This window comes from Epinephelus lanceolatus, chromosome 13 (genome assembly GCF_041903045.1).
Source record: "Epinephelus lanceolatus isolate andai-2023 chromosome 13, ASM4190304v1, whole genome shotgun sequence".
NCBI lineage: Eukaryota > Metazoa > Chordata > Actinopteri > Perciformes > Serranidae > Epinephelus > Epinephelus lanceolatus.
Window position 1 is genome coordinate 25,703,479 of NC_135746.1, and position 14,992 is coordinate 25,718,470.

Below are 14,992 nucleotides of genomic sequence, written 5' to 3' on the forward strand. Positions count from 1 at the left end.
TCATGGTGACTCTGTTAATCCTCAGAGTGTGAACCCTCTTTAAAAGCAGTGAGAGTCAGTGTGGAGAGATTTGCAGAGTTTTTCAACTGCTTTCAGTTTACCAGGTAATCTCAGCCGCCTCTGTTGGCCTCACAGTGAGTGCTTTCACTGTGCGCCTTCTGTTTCTGTTGGTGTGACCTTCACTGCTTAGATAAGCTTCTTTCTGTAGATGCAACAAAGGAGGGAGCAAACAAATTAGGTTTTTTTTCTTCATAAGTAGCTGCACTGAAGTGAGAAGTTAATTTTCTCAGTGGCTGAAATGTAAATTCAGTGGGAAGCAGAGAGGAAGAGCGGATATCAGTAGTATAGCTCAGCCAGTAAGGGATTTTTCATCATAAACTCATAATGTATTGTGACTGAGATACATACTCAGCAGGATATTATACAGCTGAAAAGGTCTTTGCTGGACATTCATAATCATCAGCCCTTTTTACGCAGATATCATGCTGTGGGGCTGCGACAAAGTCCCTTCTTCATGCTGCCTTTGCATTTTACATAGAACCAAACAACAGCGACATCATGCCACTCCATGTGTGACATTAGACAGCATGCCGGCATCATGGTAGCAAGAGGTGTGAAGGGCGTGACATGTAACACCATGGCGTCAGCCTCCAGTATGACATAAAACATACGTGTCAACAGTGCATTCTAAACAATAACACAGGCATTAACGTGGAAATAACAATCATTTACTGACTCTGTTATCTGGAGGCTGATCTTGTATTGATCTCGAATTTACTGACATTTTTAGCTGCGGTTCCTCTTCTTTTAGTTAGCCACTAACTGCTAACAGCTACTTTTTAAATCTCCCACAGTGGGTTGCATGCATAATACATCATCAAGACGTCACACTTGTGCGCCCATGATCCCGTCCTGCCAGCTGCCCTGTTTATACAGACTCCATTTTGGCACTGTTATTACCGCACGTAGCAGCTTAAAGGGGAGATCACTCTGTCCCCCTATTCTGTGTTTGTACCTTATATATAGAACAGTGAGGTGGCATAATGGTGTGAAATTCCCACCTTGAACAGGCAGTGTAAAAGGGGCTATTGTTTCTATATGACCTCAGACCTAGTTTGGCATTTCAGTACCGCAATTTGCTGTTACTCATCGGCCCACATAAACACTAATACCCTGGGTACTCCAGCTTCCTCCCACAGTCCAAAGACATGCAGGTTAATTGGTGACTCTAAATTGTCCGTAGGTGTGAATGTGAGTGTGAATGGTTGACTGTCTCTATGTGTCAGCCCTGTGATAGTCTGGTGACCTGTCCAGGGTGTACCCTGCCTCTCGCCCAATGTCAGCTGGGATAGGCTCCAGCCCCCCCTGACCCCCAACAAAATAAGAGGTTATGAAAATGGATGGATGATATATCTCCAATAGAGGTTGATCAATTTATTGGTTTGGCTGATTAATCTACACCAATGGGATGTTTTACAAACTATTGTTTTCGGCAGAACTTGGCTCCGACAGTGGCCGACAGCTGAACAGCCTCCGCCCGTGACACAGTGAAGTGCCTACATTACTGACTGGAGAAGAAGAGGGTTGTGTTAAATGATCAGTGGCTACAACTCCAGTTAAAGCAGGTCCCATCTGCTGTATTAGTGTGTCTAAGTTTATTGCTCTTCGTTTTAACATGTAATTGCATGATATTTTTGGCAGAGCCACAGCAGCTGATCTGGCCCTGTAAACATGAAAGTCTGTGACGGAGTGAATGCCACACTTCTTGTCTCAAATGAAAAGCCCTCATTTCAAATTAAAAACTGTCCAGCATTTCAGAGCCAGTCTTTTTTTGATGTTCAATGAATCATGAAATAATTTCAATATTCTGAAAATACAAAATGACTCAACAATCTTTCTAACTCTTGTTACAGTTTACATTTGAATTTTTTTTTTTCAGTCCTGTCAATTAGCAATTACAAAGTGCTCCAAAGTATTTGAATTACTGCTTTGAATGCAGGCTCCATACTCAAAGTCAAGGTAATGCCATTGTGTACCTGAGAACCTCAGGTTGACTTTGAGGGAAGATAATAACTAAAAGAAGTCACTCCCACCTTTATTTTTCACAGTTAGTCTGATGTTCAGCTCCAGATTTATATATTTATTTAGACATTTACTACTTTGAGTTTGATATGCAGTGATCTAGATTCATTCATTTATTTAGGTATCTACTACCTGACTTGAATAGTCAGTCCTACAGTTATTTGAGCATCATCCAGTTTTTGATAAGTGGTTGGAGTGTGGGGTTTGATATCGGCCCATCAATCAGCTATCTACTTTTTCCTGCTCCAAACCATCATCAGTATATTGGCCTTCGCTGCAGTTGATCGAAATTGTTAAAGTTAGGTAAGTTAGAGAGTAATAATGTCGGTTCCTGTGTCTTTTTAATTAATGGCCCAGCCGTACCACTGCTAAGATACTATCCATGTTTTTGGGAGACATAACCCCACAGCCTTGTGGCAATTGTAATGGGTTGTTGTGAGTATCATTATAACGATTTGGAGAAACATGGAAAGGATCAACAACAAGAGATTGATCCACCATTGACTAGTCAAGGAAAATAGTCAATGTCCCCAGCAAATTCTCAACATGCTTTGGACCAATGCTTTCGGCTGTTTGTTGCGTTATTTAAGAGCACCTATTAGCCTCTCATCTGTGTCCTACTTGTTGCTGGATTCACGAGCAGCTGTTCATATCTGTAAGCAGCGTCCAATCCAGCGCAGAACAGCTTGGTGATTGCTGTTGACGCAGTGAGACTAACACATGGTCACGTGTTGTGGAACATGCCATCAGCTCCCAACACCACACTGACATGACGCCTCGTACAGGTTAGCAGCAGTGATGAAGATGTCATTGTTAGTGGATGGCAGTTTTGGCTTTATTAAGTTATTTATGACCATTACATGAAGTTGTCATTAAGACCATGTTTCTCAGCATTTTTGGGTCCTGACCCAAAAATGTGTCTCCAGACCCCAGTGATTAAAACATTGCTAAGTTGTCATAACAATATAACTCAGTTTGAGAAAGCAGCCAAATGAAAACAGTGTTTATTGGAGACATAAATTTGGCCAAAGGGAATGTGATTGCATTGGTTCTATCAGTTTCTCTTTGAAAGCTGGATGGATACGGTGATGTGCCATACAGTATCACTGTTATGAATGTCTGAGTTGACGCTGGACCAGGACAGGGTTTCAGTGAGGTAACGTTAGTGATGGTAACAACCCCACGCATTCATTGTACTGCAGATTTTGGTGTTTTTTCAGGTGGTTTAACAAATTTGTTGTGTTGCTTTCTGGCGCAGGCACAAGTCTCATGCACTCTTTGACCAATTTGTTCTCTCCTAAATCTGAAATACTTCCAAACAACAGATGATGACAGTTAGTGAGCAGATGATTGTCATTTTTCCCGTCTACAGCTGCAACATTCAGGAAGGATTTTCTCAGGCGGTTGCTGCAGGGTGCACGCTTAGCTAAGGTTGCAGCAGTAGGAGATGTTCACCGTACAATTACCGTCTCAGAAAATATTGCGGTTTCACCATATCATGGTATTACAGAATATATATTATTATCAGTCAGAAGGACCCTCAAAGGAATGAAAACAGAAGGGTTATTTTTGGTTAAACAAACATTTTATTACTATAATTGAAACTTGAAACCATTTTGTTCACTGTGTAAAATATTGTAGATAAGCACATGCACATGGTATGATAGCTGTCAGTTTTCATATCACAGTAAACCTTGAAACCGGTATATGGCTGCAACCCTACGCATAGCAGACAGCTCTTCATAAAATGGAGGGTTAGGTTTAGCTTAGTTCAGGAAGCGCTTGATTTAATATGCAGCAGAGTTTTGGAGCATTTTAGACATCAGCATTGCAGTCGATCATGTTCGTTCAATTGTGGGAAGCCAAAATTGTGATGGTGATCAATATTTGATTAACTGTGCCGCTGCTGTATCTTCCAAATTGGGGATATAGAGATTATGTCTTTCAAATCTAATCAAAGCTAACCCATATACTTTCTCATGTTGTTGCCCTGTGCAGTGGTGTGAGGTCTGCAGCAAAGATGGCAGAGTTGTTACAGGCATTTGTGTGGAAGCGGTGTTTGAATTTAAATGAGCCAATGTAGAATGTGGAAAATTGGTCCAACTAGCATGGGCTTCAATTTTAGTGCATGGAAATACAAACAGGATGAAATATCTCACTTCCATTTAGAGCTGTAACATAAAGGTAATAAGTTGTCAACTGTTAAACTATTTTACAACTAATTTAACAATAAGTTAATTGGTTTGAGTCATTTTTTCAAACAAAAAGAAATTCTCTGATTCCAGCCTCCTAACTTAAAATAATTTCTGCTTTCTTTACTCCTCTATGACAGTAAACTGAATATCTTTGGGTTGTGGACAAAACAAGACATTTGAGGGTGTCATCTTGGGTTTTGGAAAACACTGATTAATATTTCAAACTTTTATAACAGCTAATCAGTTAATTGTGAAAATAATCTACAGATTATAGCTGCTGCGCAGCGATGGGTCAGGTGCGGGAATTTTTAGGCAATTCTGAGCAACAAGCAGAAGAATTGGAAGACATTTAGGAATTTAGCAACACAATCTGCCTTTTGCATCAGCTGATGCTTAAACTCACAACCTCTAAGACTAAGAATCAGTTTCTATCTCACTGAGCTAATTAGTCAGTGACAATTCATGTGTAGCTTCACAAATTGACTAAGCCAGACGTGCAGGTTTAGCAGCCGTCCATGCATGGAAAAGCAGATTTCAAACCACTGTAAAAAATTCAGTTATCGAAACAAAAATCTGAAAATACACATATTGCATCTAGACAGCATGGAGATGTTGGTAATTTGTTTGTAACAATGATTGACTTGCTCCATAAGTGAAAAACTGATGTTTAAAAATGCCATTTTTACATTGACTCCAATTGTTCACATTAGAGCAAAATTCAAAATGCTGTCAAAAATTCAGTTTTTGAGATAAAATTCTCAGGGAGGAAATTCTGAAATCTACCATGACTCTAGAATTTTGTCATTTTTTTCATGAACATTGAAAATATATTTAGCAAGAATTTGCATGTATATGTTTACAGTACCGTTTACAGTCAAACATTTTGATGCACTGTCGGCTCAATTTTTGATAAATCAAAAATCTGAGAAGGACCGTAGGACAGCCTGAAGATGCTCTGTAGCAAGTTTGGTGTCAATTGAGCAAAAATTGTGGGAGGAGATAGGTTTAAGAAGTTTTACAGTTTTTGAAAAAAAAAAACGGAGTGATGAACTTCATAATTTTTAATAGGCTTAAATGATGAAAGTTGTGAAGTTGTAGCACATATGGTTGATTTCTTATGAATTTTCAAAATTTTGAACTTTATCAGGACTATTAGCTTGAGTTTACAGCTGAGGATATCTGGCATGAGACTGGACCTTTGTGCAAAGTTTGGTGAGTTTTCACCCATGGGAAGTATGATTTCCTCAGAAGAAGAAAGAAGAAGAATACCTAGGATTACAATAGTGTCCCGGCAGCTTAGCTGCCCGGACATAAATCGACAATAAAAGAAACCTGTTGCAGCCCTGTTTCCAATGCATTGATTCTGTTTTTAACCGACAGGCTGTTTTTGTACCATATTTTACCACACTGGTTCACTGCATCAGTGATACCACTTAAATTAAAAAACATGACGAACACCAGTCTTTTTATGTTTTATAGAAAAGAATTAAACTAATCTTAATATTTTAATCTCCAGAACACTGCGGTAGAAACAGAGCTCTTGATTCGTACCCTTTAAATGATTTAATTTTGTGCACTGTGAAATGTCATGCATGCATAAAATCAGTCTTTTCATCACAACAAAAGTATTAGCTTTGAAAATTGTCGCTCCATTAGGCAATTATTATAATGGAGGGTTTGGTGGCTGTTGCTCATCATCTTTCTGCCCCATCAGCCTTCAGAAGCTGATGAGCCACCATTTCTCTGGCTCCTTCAGAAATCAAATCTTGCCTGAGCCCCCTGAAACGACCACAGCTGTTTCGTCCTGACTCTGTGATTGAACAGGTTGAGTAGAGCGGGCTGCTGTGCATTTCTTTGGAACAGTCTCTGCTCTTATATAAATATACCATACAGGTTCCAGTGGACCTCTAAGCTACAGGCTAGCTATTGATCATCAGGAAAATACAATAGAAAGGATATGAGGCATGTCTAATGTATCCCACAGGGAGTTCATGTAATGAGGCACACATACTGTATGTACGGCGTCTGCTCGATTTCAGTAGATTGGGCGCATCACAGTCTTCCACCCACATAGTTGACACCTGTGACACCCACACCGCTGTTACCCACCACTATTATTGTGCATATTAAATGATTGATGGGAGAACAATACAGTAGAGAGCAATTATGAGCTCTTATCTAGTAAAGCAGGATAAGAACAAATACTCTGTTCCTTACAAGACTATTGATTTACTCTGCAATTGAAAACATGTTTTAGTTAAGTTCCGTTTTTCAAAAGAGAGAAAGGAAGAAAGAAAGTAGATTTTTATTCTTTTTGCATGGCCTGTCAGCCTCTGTTTCTTTTCTTGTGTCGGTCTTTGGGTTCTGGGCCTGGATTTTACTTAATACTTACATGTTGAGGACTCTTTAGGCTCTCTTTGTTGGAGAGGGAGAGTATGTGACCTTCTTGGAGTTTCTGGGTGGGGTGTTAGGGTGCTTTCAGACCTAGAGTTGTCTTGCTTTGTTCTGAATCAGGGACTAATGTTGTCACAAAGTTGTATAATTGCCTAGAGTTGGTTCGTGTTCTCACGGCAGTATTTACAAGCGGACCAAATAAAATGCATTGTGTGAGAAAGCTGCTCTTGATTGGTCAGAATTTACATGCAGGAAAAATCCACAAAACGTTGAAGAAGAGTACACTTGCAAGATAAATGTGACACTTTCTAATGTCACAATGGAGGGACAACTACGCAGGTTGATTTTAACGCTGCTCATCGTGGACTATATTGCTGTCATTGTTCATTTTAGTCAAACCATACAGTTTGATAACGAGGCGCGGCTCATCCATGCCCTGATGTGCTGATCTTGATAGAGATCATGATCATTCAGGGGAGGGAACACTCTGAAGAACTCCTGACCCTGACTGGTATGTGTGCAATTAGGCGACCAATTAAATGTTGGCAGCCTTGCTGTCAGCAACAGAAACACTAGTTGGTTAAACCTATTTTTAAGATACTCAGAGGAAAATGGGAGGAGTTTGGGTCAGCATGCAAGACTAACCAGTGACTCTGAACATCAACAGCTCTTTCTCTTTCACTCTCTTTTTCACACACATGCACAAATACATACATGTCCTCTCAGACTTAAGTGCACGTCCACTTGACCAGTACAGGTCAAGTCTATGGTAGGCTTATGTCCAGCTACACACACACCCGTGCCAGCTGGATGTCTTCTCTCTAGGCGGACTGAGAGAGGTGCTTAGGTTTGCCACAAGTTCGGCGCACTGTAGATCCTGAGAAGCCTGGCTGTATGTGTGTTTGTCTCAATTTCAGCCACACTCATGCATCAGAGTGAGTGAGTGCGTTTTTGAATGGATATGAGTCGGGATGGTAAAGACAGGGTTGGGTGATATTGAAATTCCCCAACTGCTTTATACAAAATTATCATAAAAAAAAGAAAGAAGCTGAAGAGATTAACACACTTAGATGTAAGTATCCATAGACTGGTGACGTATATGTTACAATACCCATAAGTGGCCACGTTGTATAGGTAATAAGCGCTATTTTACAGAGAGATCAGATCAATCAACTGATAAGGTATTTTTTTTAAATTCAATAACATGTTAAACTGCTCTCAGTTATGCCACTGTTGACTGTCACATTTACGTTTTGTTACCTTTGATTGAGACAGTTTGCTACACTGCATTAGTTTGTTTGTTAGTTAACTCTCGTCCAGCCACTCACATGGTCTCTCTTTTTCCTCTTATTTCATTCCTACATCAACGTCCTCTTCGGCGTCTTCACCTCTACCTAGGGCTGGGCGTTATGACCTCAAATCATCAAAACTAATGAGCATTTTTTCCTCGATTTCGATTACTGAATGATTATTTTTTGCCCTCATAGTTCACTGACGAGGTTTGTATTGTAAATATAGCTTAAATAATTGAAGGAAACACACACAGATGAACTGTTTATGGTTATTTATTGAATATTTCGATATTTTGAATAATGTGTAGCCTTTGTAAATGCTTGTGTTATCGAGAGCTGCTTTGTGGAGGCACTTGTTGCTAGGCGCGTGTCAGTCTCTTTCCTTTTTTTTTTTAAGCTGTGCACTGTTCATATTCACTAACGTGATTGTGCTTTAAGTGCTGAAACAAATGAGTGGTATTACCTTTGGTCGTTAAAACGGTTTTTCACCAGTGTTTACATTTGATTTCATTCTGTTAGGTGTCGTCTTCACGTAAGCCAAACTATGTCCGAGCGATGGACACGGCATTTCTCTTTGCACAAGTTGCTCAGTTGGCTCTGTGTTTGAGTTCTCCTTCATGTTGCTCCCAGGTCTCGGACTGGACGGGGTAGAGTCACGTTTTTAAGGGGCCACCACGTAAACACACACATGGTGGGGAAGGTATTAACTGAATGTCAAAAAAAGAACCGAAATTACCGACATGGACAACAACAAACATTGTGGGAATTAAAGAGACAACATGGTCCCCATTATAAGTCAGTGTGCCATCAAAATGATTTGGAAGCTTTTATTTTACGGTAAAAACGTTGCATAATGTTGTTTTTAACCCTGTGACCAGATGTATCAGTGAACTCTAGGTTACTCTTGTTATCTGCGCACCGCCTTTCAAGCTGTTAAAATATTGATATTGAAAATGACCATTGATTTTTGTCCACTGATTATAAATGTGTCAGCGCTACATTGTCAAATAACCTTTAATTCCCCGCAGCTCAGCCAATTATATAAAAAGACTGTGGTTTGGAAAGAAAAGCCAAATTAGTCATTTAATGGTGTGATTCTCTGCCTCAAATAAAGATAATTGCTTTGTGTGCTTCACACCTCCCACACTGTGTTGCTTGTCTTGTGGTAAATAACAATAGAGGTGCTGATAATATTGGCACATGAAGCTTTCCACCAGATGCATCCTCGTCCTGACTGAACATTTTTTGCATTTAATGTCATCTCAGGCTGCTCATTAGCTGTGACCAACCAAACGTGACATTTGTCATCAGTCAAACGGTCTTAATTCAAACAAACACCAAACTGTGTGCGCCCGATTCTCTGTCAACAAGTGTTGCTGGCATTAGTGAACCAGGATGACCCTCGATTCAAGAAGCATTTGAATGAGTTGTAACTACTTTAGACCACTGAGGTAAGATTCCCTCCAGTGTAGATAATAAGGCATCATTAGCATTTGATAGACAGAGTGGCTTCTGTAATGGTGCCTTCTTGAACCGGCCTCATTACTCACATTTGAGAGCATCTCTCGTTCCTCCAAAGTCCCAAAGAGCCTCCCTTTGAATATGAATGTGACCTCGGTCTGCAGTTGGAGAGAATCAAGATAAACGAGAGTCATATAAAGCTCCAGCTGAAACACAAGCAGAGCTGACTGCAGGGCATTTGTGCCTCGCAGCATCTCGGCACGACGGTCTTGAAGAAAGGAAAGCAGTGGTCACTTAAAATTATTAATCTACACTCTTTGTCCAATTTATCATACACCCAAGGATGGAAAGTGTACCAGAATATTATACTAAATAGGACTAAACTAACATAACCTGGACTTTTGTTTTTTTTTTTGTATAAATCAGGAATTACAGTCTGGCTGAAATGGCCTTGTTAAAGTCTGGGTAAAGCAAAATCAGATATTTCTTTCTTAACATCATTTTACATGTTAGAAAGTACTGCACTGTCGAGTTAGACCGTTGAACTGTTTTTCATCATTTCTGTGTCCAGAATTTTTTGGGTGAGCCAAAATGCCTGCTCGAAGATGCACTACAGTGATCCAACATAACCCTTCCCTACGATATAAATACTATGTTACTATTGACTTTAGAGCACTTAGTATCAGTGTCGTTTCTTCCACCCACTGTGTTCAGCTGCGAATTTGCTCTGTCCAACAAGCTCTCTGAGCTCTCTCAGTCTAATAAGTATGTGGATAAACATCTCTGTTAAATGACACAATCATATAAACACACACTAAGCAGCCATCACTGAAGTACCTTTCAGTCTCTCTGGCTGACTTGGCTACCCAGCCCATCAGCAGTTACTGCTCACTGCTGTGGGTTTGTATTTCGTGCTAACATTAGCCACTATTAACTGCTGAACGAGAGGCCATCGCTGCGGAACAGTATGTTGCCTGTTCCATCATGTGGGCTGCCTTGTTGAGCGCAGTGTCACCGAGAACATTGTATTCGACACAGTTTCAAAAGTAGTATGATAGTTAAACATATCGTTTGATTTGTAATGTGTACTGAACCGAAAGCCTTGTACCAAACGGTATAATATGAATACATGTACTCTTGCACCTCTGTTACAACTCAAGTAAAAGCACTTGTAGTTTAAAGAAAGTTTATTTGAACTCAGTGTAGACATTACAGATGGCAGCTAAGATTATGCCTCAAAAAGTGCGAGAACCTTAACATCCATCCATTTTCATAACCGCTTTTCGTCTTGAGGGTCGCGGGGGTGCTGCAACCTATTCCAGCTGACATTGGGCGAAGGGCAGGGTACACCCTGGACAGGTCACCAGACTATCACAGGGCTGACACATAGAGACAGACAACCATTCACACTCACATTCACACCTACGGCCAATTTAGAGTCATCAATTAACCTGCATGTCTTTGGACTGTGGGAGGAAGCTGGAGTACCTGGAGAAAACCCACACTGACACAGGGAGAACATGCAAACTCCACACAGAAGGGCTCCCTCCTGGGATCGAACCAGGAACCCTCTTGCCCACCTTAACATTTGTAATAGAATAAAAACTATTGAACTCAAGATTTTGAAAATGTGTGTTGTTTCGCCCTTGAAAATAAACACATTTACAAAAGGGGAAAAGAAAGTGTATTCATGTGAAAATAAAAGTACACACACTTTTATATTCATGTGAAAATAAAAGTACACGCACTTGGGTTATAGTGAAAACTAAGTCAGATAAAATGTACTGTGAGTAAACGTTGCTGCTTTACATTTTTTAACAGGCTAACAGTAGTATCATACATGATGATATATGATGCTAGATTATAGAACACGTTTAGCCTGCCAGGGTTCAACGCTAAGGTTTTTTTTCACTTGCCCGGTCGGGCAAGTTGGTCAGAGATCTACTTGCCCGAAGTCAGTTTTTACTTGCCCTATAAAAATTGTTTAATTTAAGCAGCTATCAATGAACAAATACTGCAGTTATTTTTATGTTATGTAATCTTTATTCACACTGTATTTATTAATTAAAACAACATATGTCATGTATTGTAGCTTAATTCCTACACAAAAATGACAGTGTCAGGGCTTAAAGTGAAAAATTTGTCAGTCATTCTCCGTCTGTAATTTTGCGCCCTACTTGAGCCATGCCCACCTCTATTTATTTTTCACCCCTCTCTCCAGTTCTGCTGTATTAACACCGGGTTTAATATATTTTGCTTCCATCTCTCTGCCCTGCTCTACTCTACTTCAACGCTACTTAGCTCTCTCTCTACTCTACCAGTAGACTACCACATCCACCTGTTGCACAAAACGCACACAGCAGTGTTTCCCCTAGGATGGAGTTGTAGCAGCGGAGGTGAAGCACACGCATGAAAAATAATTTTCACTTGCATGAAACTTTTTTGTATGCTTGCAAAGCAGCCTGCTGGGATGTTTCTATGTATATACTGGCACCAGAAGGGCTCTTTAGGACTAAGTACATACAGTACATGTGTGCACAGTATGAGCAGGTGAAATGTCTGTCTAGCTTACATATGAGGTGTCTCAAGATTTAGGAACATACAATTTTATTGAATATAATAAAAGTAAAAAGTCACATGACATGCTGCTGTTTTGTGCTATGACCTATTTAAGTGTTGGAAGTTGTTATTTATGTGACAATGCCTGAACGCAACACAAGCTCAGCATGAGCGCTGTGCTGAGCTGCTGTGTGAGCAGCGTGTTTGTCTGTGCGTAACAGCAGTCTGTTGGTTATTTACACACTGTCCATAACATTAACTTTGTCAGCTGACAAACTGCACCGGGCTCGGGGTCAGGTTTGGTCAGGAAAATGCAGCCCGAGCCGCTCTAGCGTGCTCAGCTGTGTGTGGCGGAACTCTGCCGTGCGAGATACAGAGAGCAGAGGAGAATTGTTAACGAGTGACCATGTAGAGACAGAAATGACACGATGGCATAACACCATAAATATTATATTGTTATGTTATTATATGAAGCGTCCGTCGCGCAAAATAATATCAATGGGGGCTGTGGGCAGGACATTGTTACACAGCTGTGCCTGTGACTTCAGGCAGAGAGACCGCTGCATCAGAGCTGAAGAGCACGTTTTAAAATACATTTATTTTATCAATTAGTTATTAACTTTTACTATTTTTAGCAACTTGCCCAATCGGGCAAGTGAGTTGTTAGTTTACATGCCCGACCGTGAGTTTTACTTGCCCCAGGCAATCGGGCAATCCTTATTGTTGAGCCCTGCCTGCAAAATAAATTGAAGTAAATGTTAACGTACACATTAGTGCAACAAGATCATGCCACTGAACCCTGATGTCCAAACTAATATTGTCTACAGATGACACTTTGCAGTCTGTGCATACAACTGATTATCAGTTATGAATATATAACCACCATCCTCAGTGTACCTTTCTGAAATTAAAGGGATGCTCTCCCAGTTTTTGACCAGCTTTGTATTATAACAATGCTCCCTCCATCTTACTATTGCCCAGATCTCCCTGCTCATCTCTCAGCTCAAATCTCAAATTCTGATAGAGATCAGATTTTATTGGGCTGTTGCTCGAACTACATATTGTAATTTGCATTTTCGTGTACCTGCCCACCCCCCCAAGCTCAAATTACCCACCCAGCAGTGGTCCATGTTTATTGGTCTAGTGAGTTGTAGTGCATTCTGGTAGGTCTTGTACCTTTATTTCTCTGGCCATGTGGCACCAGTTTCAAAAGTATTTGCATCTTTCTTCTGCATAGACAGCCCAGTTTTATGAAAAGACCATATTTCCAGCAGTGATGTATTTCTTCAACCAGAAAAGAGGACAAAACTCAGACTGAAGTTCTTACTCTGTAATAGACGCAACTGGAAATGTAGTGAATTACAACATCTGTGGATAAAAAGTATTGAAGTAAAAGCAAAATTTAACAACAATACAGTTTTGGAAAAAAACATGCCTTCGTTACAGTAACGAGAGTCTGAGATGAACACCTTGGATAACTGCCTTGTATTTAGTGCTCCATTTATTGATCCAGACCTTATGACCCCTCTATAGCTTCCCAGTGTCTGTGTGCATTATGTGGATGTGAAAACTGGTCAATAGCTCATGAATACACTGATGCATCTATTGCTGCCATGAATCAAGAAGACACAGTTCCTCACATCGGTATTGAAAACATTCAAACCATAAATTGATGTCTTCTTGTGATGTTTTCAAATAGTATCTGTTGGACAGTTAGTGAGATACGTCGATATCATGCAGGTGCGCCATGTTTGTGTCTCTGGTTCTTGATAATATGAAGCTGTGTGTGTCTGTCTCCCTGTGGACCTATTGACTCCACGATGCAACCTCTCTGCATGTGTAATTTGAGAGGTTTTATTTTGAATCATTTTCTTTGATTGCAGCATTTGAGTCAAACTGCTGCTTCGACTAAAAGGATCAGAAGGGCTGTGTTTTTACGAGTTGACATTTGTCTTTCTCCCGTGTCTGAAATATTTAATCCACTGAAGTCTATTGGCTGATTTTATATCACATTAAACTTTATTGTCATTGGAAGTACTGTACATAAACTGTATAAAAATAATAGACGTAGCCAACATGATGTCTCCCCTTTTTTAAAAGCCTTGAGTCTGACGATAATGTGCAATTCGATAATGTAAACAGAATAAACAGCTGGAGACATGAAATGAATGCGGTGTTTACTCTGTCGGTCAGATTTATACAGTAAGTGTATAGTGTTATTCAGCAGCCAGAAACAGTCATAGTGGCTGATATTATCTTATTGTACATATGTTGGTGGTGGTGTGTCTTCCTCAAGCTTGGGTCCTTTATCAGAGGCCTGGGAGTTTGAGGGTTCTGCGCATTATCTTAGCTGTTCCTAGTACTGCACTCTTCTGGACAGAGATCTCAGATGTTGTACCTGGAATCTGCTGAAGCCACTCTCCTAGTTTGGAGGTCACAGCCCCCAGCTCTCTCACTGGGGTTACTTGTATAGTAGCATTCCAACAGTCCCCTATTTTCTGCTCTAGTCCATCTATGTCTTGTTCCAGTAGACATCATCAGCGTGCCCTGGTTCCCCAACACCTATATATATATATATATATATATATATATATATATATATATATGTATGTATTTAAACTATAAATAGAAAGAAGAAATTAGAAAGAAATCTTAGTGCAGTGGTTCCCAACTGGTCCAGCCTTGAGGTCCAGATTTCTCCTTAGTCATCAGTTCAAGGTCCACACAGTGTAATACATTCAGCGTCATGCTTGTGCTCGGCCATGTCATCGAGCTACTTTGCTGTCTCTGTCAAGTAGCTGTCCGTTAGTCATTCAACCTTCAGCAGGAAATTATATTTAAAAATAAAAGCTATGCACCCGAAATTCACTGTACTTCAAAATTTTTACAAACCTGACACACTCACAAGTCACTTGCGGTCCATTCAGAATGGACCCATGACCCACCAGTTGTGAAACCACTGTCTCAGTGTTTCCATACATTGATTGATTGATGTCAACGTGAACAGCC

The 14,992-nt window shown here is 40.2% G+C and overlaps 1 protein-coding gene across 1 annotated transcript in view; it reads left to right on the forward strand.

Moving 5' to 3' along the window:
- The window catches only part of aven (apoptosis, caspase activation inhibitor), a 58,910-nt gene that overhangs the window by 19,542 nt on the left and 24,376 nt on the right, over positions 1-14,992 (forward strand). The gene's annotated exons all lie outside the window — the stretch shown is intronic.